This window comes from Felis catus, chromosome A1 (genome assembly GCF_018350175.1).
Source record: "Felis catus isolate Fca126 chromosome A1, F.catus_Fca126_mat1.0, whole genome shotgun sequence".
Classification (NCBI taxonomy): domain Eukaryota; kingdom Metazoa; phylum Chordata; class Mammalia; order Carnivora; family Felidae; genus Felis; species Felis catus.
Window position 1 is genome coordinate 8,233,057 of NC_058368.1, and position 7,898 is coordinate 8,240,954.

Sequence of the window (7,898 nt, forward strand, 5' to 3'; positions counted from 1 at the left end):
GTTTGAGCCCCACATTGGGCTGGCTGCTGTCCACGCGGAACCCACTTTAGATCCTCTCTCCCCCTCTCACTCTGCCCCTCCCCTGCTTGCGTGCTCTTTCTCAAAAATAATAAATAAACATTAAAAAACAACAACAACAACAACAACAACAAACCTCTAAAATTACTCCTGACTATTGAGGTTAGGTTTAGAAACACCTTTGCTGCCACAATATTTGCCAAACCATTTTACACTTAAATTATGAGAAAATACAGAATTAATGAAGGTTCACTAATTGCTTCTAGATATATTCTTTCAACTAAGAAAATGGGAAATTTCTTCTTTACCATAGTTCTAAGAATACTACATACCCTTCCTGACCAGGAGAGGGTACTATGAAATTAATGAGCATAGTTTAAATGGAAAGCTGATGCTTTAAAGAAATGGGAATACTTTCTGAAGGTCTTTTCACTTCCCCTCTCTCTCCTTTTCCTCTTTTACCTTTGTAAAGAATACCAGTGATCCTGATTGCTGGATACACAAGAAATCACCTGGGGATCTTGTGAAGGACTTTTGGTACTGGGTCTGAATCTCAGAAATTCCAATAAGACCAGAATGGATCCTAGGAAGTGTACTTTTGAAAAGCTCTCCAGGCTTGAGAACCTTCGATTTGTATGCTTGCTTTCCTCTATGCTCACTTTTGCCTTTGTATTAGCAAGAGTCATTGGCATTAATTAGTTAATTCTTCTGGCCTACCTCACTGCTGAAAAGCTTGCTATTTCTTAATTCCTGCAGTCTTTACTATGTGCTTGGAGTTGAATTATTTGGGTTCCTGCATTAGAGTCCATTGCAGGGCTGTTTGAGTTACCTGTCTAGGTGTCCAACTCTAATTAGGCATTTTTTCTTTCAGAGGCTGTGACTTTATTGAAGAATTAGTTTAGTATTTTCCTGGTCTTTTTTTTTTTTTTTTTTTTTTTTTGCTTGTGAACTATCTTTGGGTTCAAGGGGAACTTCATAGGTTGGTGGCTAATTGAAATTCATTTTATTCACATTAAAATGATAAAATTCACAATAAAAGATGGAAGCATGCCTAACGAGGTGCAATCTAATTCTTTCTTAAGCCTTTATATATGAGGATAAAGGAATTTGTGGGTTTTATTGTCTAGAAGTGTTGGGGGCGGTTGGCAAAAAATTAAGCACTATTTGGCATACACGCCATGGGATGGCTCTTTCCTACCCTCTGTGCAAAATATAGCTGATAGGTGTACCATGTTTCCTTAATTGTGCCCTTTGCAGTGTTCTCCCTCTTTCAGGAGTACACATAACCAGTGTACAACCCAGTGCTCGCCTGTGTTTCGTTACTCCTTCAAACGCAGACCTGCAAGAATGTAAAAGGTGATCTGAACAAATAGATGATGAAGTTTTGAAAAACAGACTGTGTTGTGTATCATCTTCCGCTGAAATTTACCATCGATTAAATTTTTTTTATCAAGCACCTAAAATCTATATATTAACTAAATTTTGACTTGCTATTTGAATAAAGCAAAACTGAGAATGTTGTGACACGTTTTGGACCTGTTTAGCTCATGATTTCAAAACAAATTTAGATTCCTTCATGTACAATGAATGTTTAAGAATGTATATATTTAGTTTGTTTTATTATAGATCCTTACGTTAAAGAATAAGAATATACTGTTAGTTTTTGAGTCGAATTTCAGCAAGGTTTCCAGGTTTCCAGGATCCTGAGGAGACTAGCTTTTGTCAGGAAAAGGCAATTTATTACTGTTTAGTAAAAACTCAGTCATGACACCCTTCAGATGTGTATCAGTGGGCTATATGCTTGGAGGATGATTGTTTACATTTGCGGCGGGGGCGGGGTAGAGAAAAAGGAAGTTTCCAAAGGAATTTTTATGTGTTAAAGTAGACTTAACAGGATCCTGGAGGTTGGGATAACGTGAAGCTAAGATTGCCTTTTGTCCTTAGCAAAGTGTCATCAAGGAGGCAACTGAGCTCCCAGAGGAATGTCACTCTGGGTCTCAAGGACTTGTCAATGGGCTGTAAGTTGTAAGGAAACTTAATTTTTATCTTTTACCTTTGTTCCCCACATCGCTATCATTCCAGTAAATTCACTGTGCTTAAGATAAACAGTACATTTTGTTGTTTCCGGTCAGGATCTCTGAATGCTGTGGAAATTGGCATCAGATAGTTGGTGTTATAGGGAGCACATCTCCAGAGACTTGTGGGAAGCAGGGGTTAGTTATCTGACTGGGATAGGTTAGGCAGTGAATCTAGTAGGAAGTCTAGCTGTCTTTCCAGTGGTTCTCTGGTCACATGAAATCATATGCCCAATTCATAGCAAAGCTCTGGGCAACCAGAATGTGGAAAAGTCAGGATGGTGGAGTGGTGGCTTCTGGCTGTACTGGAAAGTTTAAGTAGGTAAATACCAAGTTCAAATCCACAAGCCAACCTATCGAAGCCTAAAGAATGTTGTCTTACAGGCATAGTGCTGTAGCAAAAACCGGTGTGAGGCTCCAGAATTGGCCCAGTTGTTGAAGTCACTGCCTTACCAGATCTAATTATGAAAATCGGAGCACTGATTAGAGCCCTGAGAATTAAGTAGGAATGTGATTTAGCAAGGAAGCAATTTCTTCACTTAGAGGGTGTTTCTTTCTTAAGACATTTTCAGCTGAGGGGGTCAGTTTACCAGAGAAAACCAATTACTTACTGTCTTGTCACTGTGCTCTATTCCCAAACCCGGAGCTAGTGTTAAGAGCCTAGCATGCCCCCTGGAGGCCAAATCCAAAGAAATCTAGCCTGGAGGAGGAATTTGGGGACTGCTAATTTTTATATGCCAAGAATTTCAGGAACGTGCGAAAGAATAGAGGTTGAATGTGCTTTTCGAATCATAGTATGATCCCCTTATACAAGATACTTCTAGACACGTTTAACTCAAGAAGATGGATGTGGTTTTAATTGTTTGCAAAATTGCATTTAACACAGGCCCGCACTAAATGAAGCTGAGAGGCCAGAGTTTGTTAGTATTATGTAAAGCAGTGGTTCTTAAACTTTTTCGTGCATGGGGCTCATGGGAGGGCTTTTAATTTTTTTTTTTCAACGTTTATTTATTTTTGGGACAGAGAGAGACAGAGCATGAATGGGGGAGGGGCAGAGAGAGAGGGAGACACAGAATCGGAAACAGGCTCCAGGCTCCGAGCCATCAGCCCAGAGCCCAACGCGGGGCTCGAACTCACGGACCGCGAGATCGTGACCTGGCTGAAGTCGGACGCTTAACCGACTGCGCCACCCAGGCGCCCCATGGGAGGGCTTTTAGAAACACAGACTGCAACGCCTCCCCCAACCCCCCCAGAGTTTGTGATTCTGGAGGTTTGAGTTGAAGCCTGAGAATTTGCATTTCCCACAAATTCTGAGGTGATGATGATAATCCAGGGATCACACTTCTGAGCACAGCAGGTATAGAAGGAGGAAGTCAAATACTTTTGAGAGACAGGAGCCTTGGGATTTTTGGTTTGCTTGTATAAATCTGTTCACTGTCCACCTAACTGGCTTTCCCAGGATAAGCTAGGTAACTATTATACCTTTATCAAGGGCTTCAAGCATATATTAGTGCTGGCTTCACAGCATCAATATAGGCTTTTTAACTGAAGGTTTTTGAGGCAAAATTTACATAAAGTTGATGGATAACCTTGCCCTATTCCCAATCTTATGGGACAAGTGTCCAGTCTTTTTACTGTTATGTATTGTGTTAGCTGTACAGTTTTGTGTGTGTGTGTGTGTGTGTGTGTGTTTCTTTGGTAGGTAGATGCCCTTTATCAGCTTGATTCTAGTTTTTTGAGAATTTTTATCATGAATGGAATTTTGAATTTAGTTACAATTTTCTTTTGTATCTATTGAGATAGTCATGTGTTCCCCGCCCCCCCCCCCCCCCCCCAGTCTGTTAGTATAGTGCATTAAGTAATTTTCAGATGCTGAGCCAGACTTGTGTTCTCTAGATAAATTCCACTTGGACAGACGTATTATCTTTTTCATATATTGCTTGATGTGTTAATATTTTATCGTGACTTTTTTATGTTCCTGAGAGATATTAGTCTGTAGTGTTGCAGTGTGTCTCTGTAAATGCCCCATTTGACCAGAAATGCAGCATATCCAGTCAACCCGTCCCCAAATGCCAAGCCATCTCTGAGCTTTCTACTTACTTCCGTGTTCCTTACTCTTTTTTCTGGTAAAAGCTTCCTGCCTTCTGGCCCAGTTTGGTATTCTCCAGATGGAGTCCTATTTTCATGAAGTGTTAAGTAAAGAGTGTCCCCTAGCTTGTCTTCTTTATTTAACAGTAGTTCACTTTTCGTGCACAGACAGTCCCCACCTTAGGATATTAGACTTCTGATTTTTTGACTTTATGATGGTGTGAAAGGGATACACGTTCCATAGAAACTGCACTTGGAATTTTGACCTTTCCCTAGGCTGTGATATGTAGTAGGATCCTCTCGCGATGCTGGGCATTGGCAGCCCCCAGGTAGCTGTGCGACCGTGAGAGTAAACAGCCGACACACTGACAACCATTCTGTTTTCCACTTTCAGTACAGTATTCAGTACATTACATGAGATATTCAACACTTTATTATAAAACAGGCTTTGTGTTAGATGACTTCGTTCAACTGTTGGTTAATATAAGAGCCCTGAGAACAGTTAAGTGGGCTGGGCTAAGTAAGCTGTGATGTTTGGTAGGTTAGGATTTTCGACTTAGGATACTTTCAACTTACGATGGCTTTCTTGGGGTATAACTCAAGGAAGATCTGTAATTTCTTGGTCTGGTTTTGCATCAGGATAATGCTGACTTCATAAAATGAGTTGGGAAGTGTTCCTTGCTTCTGTCTTCTGGAAACACTTGTATAGAGTTGATTTATTTGTTCCTTAAATATTTGGCAGTGAAACTATTTGGGCTAGGTCCCATCTTGATCATATTCTAGCTGTATATCATCCCCAAGAAAGCGGTCCCTAAGTAACCATCTGAAGGTATGTAGGTCCAGAAACTTATTCCTGTGAGCACAACCAGATCATTCTGGCTCCCGGGACTATCTTGAGCTAATCAAATGAGACTGCTTTTTCAAGCCCCCACTGAGTCAGGAACTGTACCAAGAGTTATATATTTACATTATTTTATGCATTCTGTGATTTAAAATGCCAATATTTACAGTGAAGGACGTAGCTCTCCAGTAACCACAATGTGTGTGTTCTCTGTCTAGAGCAGGGCTTCAGCAAAGTCCTGCCAAATTCAGCTGGCTGCTTGTTTTGTTTTTTGGAGGACCGCTGTGCACATTCGTTAGTATATGGTCTATGGTTGCTTTGTGCTTCAATGGCAGGTAAGTAATTGTGACAGACTGTATAACCCACAAAGCCTAAAATACTTTTTTCTGGCCATTGATAAAAAGAGTTTGCTGACCCTTCATCGAAAGCAGTGATTCTCAACCTTGGCCACATACTAGACATACTGGAATCACCTGGATAACATTAGGTGATTTGAAAAAATACTAATGTCCGCCCTCCCCTCCTAGAAATTTTCCGATTTAGTTGGCCTGGACATTGGCAATGTTGAAAGCCCCCTAGGTGATTCTCCATGGCAGCTAAGACTGAAAACCACTGGCCCATGAAAAGGCTTACTTGTATTTATTTTACTGCCCATCCCACACTGATTATTCTAATGTGCATTTAGAAGAGGGCTGAGAAGAATTCACTTGGCCAGTAGTTTCCAGATCTGGATGTGTATCAGTCACGTGGAAAGTTTTAAAAACAGATTCTGAGGGGCGCCTGGGTGGCTCAGCCGGTTAAGCGTCTGACTTCGGCTCAGGTCATGATCTCACGGTTCGTGAGTTCGAGCCCCACATCGGGCTCTGTGCTGACTGACAGCTCAGAGCCTGGAGCCTGCTTCAGATTCTGTGTCTCCCTCCCCCTCTGTCTGCCTCTCCCCCACTCACACTCTGTCTCTCTCTCTGAAAAATAAACATTAAAAAAAGAATTAAAAAAAAAAAAGAATTGGTCACCTTCAGAGGATGATAGGGAACCAATTATAAAAAAAAAAACAAAAAAACAAAAAACAAAAAAACAAAAAAAAACCCAGGTTCTGAGACCTCATTCCAGACTGACTGGATCAGAATCTCCAGGGATTAAAAAAAAAAAAAATTCCTTGGGTGGTTCTGATATGCAGGCATTTCATTAAAAGAGAACTGAACCTAGGACACCTTATTCTTTTTAATGTTTATTTTATTTTTGAGACAGAGACAGAGCATGAATGGGGGAGGGTCAGAGAGAGAGGGAGACACAGAATCGGAAGCAGGCTCCAGGCTCTGAGCTGTCAGCACAGAGCCCGACACGGGGCTTGAACTCACTGACCGCGAGATCGTGACCTGGCTGAAGTCGGACGCTTAACCGACTGAGCCCCCCAGGCGCCCCCACCTTATTCTTATCAGCAGGATTTTTGGACATTGAGGGATTATTTGGTGAGTGTAGGAGTGGAGAAAAGGGGTTTCTTGAGGCTGTGCGATGCAGGATGTAAATGATCTTATTGAAGAGTCCAGCCTCATAGAAATACCCGCTGTGTAGCGATAAGAGTATCCATTTCTTCTGGATCTGGGTATAGCTAGCCCCTCTTGTACTGTGCTGGATAAAAAGGAACATGTCTTTCCTCTTTGTTCCTTTTATATGGACTCCACAGAGACAAATCATTCCACCAATATTCTTTCTTCAGATAATCACATAATTAGGTCACATTATGGGAGATTAAGCGGTAACATTTTTTCCCTCCCTTCTGTCTCGACTGTGTAACCCCATCAGCTTGTGCATTTTTCTAGTCTCTTCCGTATCACATTTACTAATTGTATCTTAGGATAGATACTTTAAAGATGGCTAAACTCCTTCATGCTGTTTTTACCCTGAGCCATCTCAATCCAGTGCCCTGATGTACTTACTGGATCTCCAATAGTTTTTGCTCAAAGATGAAACCCATCTTTTCATCTCTTAACTGTATGAAACAATACCATTTGTGCTCTCTTCACTTTGGATGAAAATCGTAAAAGCATGGAAAGCTGAGCTGAAAGGGTCTTTAGAGGCCATTATGTCTACCATTAAAAAGGGCAATACTGTAGGCAGTCTAGGCGGGTACAGTTGGGAGGTACTTCATACTCTACCTTGTACGAGTGTTGATACTGGGTTTACAGTCTGTAACATGGGCACCTTAGCCATGAAGAATCTGAACCACGCCAAGTCCATCTGTGTGTGACGCTGATGCCTGGAGGGAGCCGAATAACCATGGTCAGGTCTCTCCGAGACTTACCCTCCTTGAGTGTACTGAGGAAAATGAGTATCTATCTTGCAGGGTTATTAAGGGAGTATACAGTAAGTTGATATAGAAGACCCCTTTGTAAACCATGAAGTCCTTTTTGGTTTGGGAAAATTATTGAACAGGAAGAAAAACAAAACTAAGTAACTATGGAAATCTCCCAGTTCTTCCGTGGGCTTCTGGCCCAGAAGGCATTCGGTAGACTTAAAACGAATGGTCTTGGAAATAAAAATTTCTAATATTTTACACCGAGTGCTATTCGCTAGTCCAGCGGTCGTTGATTACCCTACAGGGAGAAGCTGTAAGCAGTGCTGTCAAATGGAAAACTGTCTGTGTTCAAGAGATGACAGAGAAGTCAATCACCTAGTTGTACTTGAAGGCATTTGCGATATTACGTATTGTAACTTAGAAAATCAGAGATACTGGGGCATCTGGGTGTCTGAGTTGGTTAGGCATCCGACTTCTGCTCGGGTCATGATCTCACGGTTCGTGGGTTTGATCCTTGTGTCGGGCTCTGTGCTGACAGCTCGGAGCCTGGAGCCTGCTTCGGATTCTGCCCCTCCCCTGC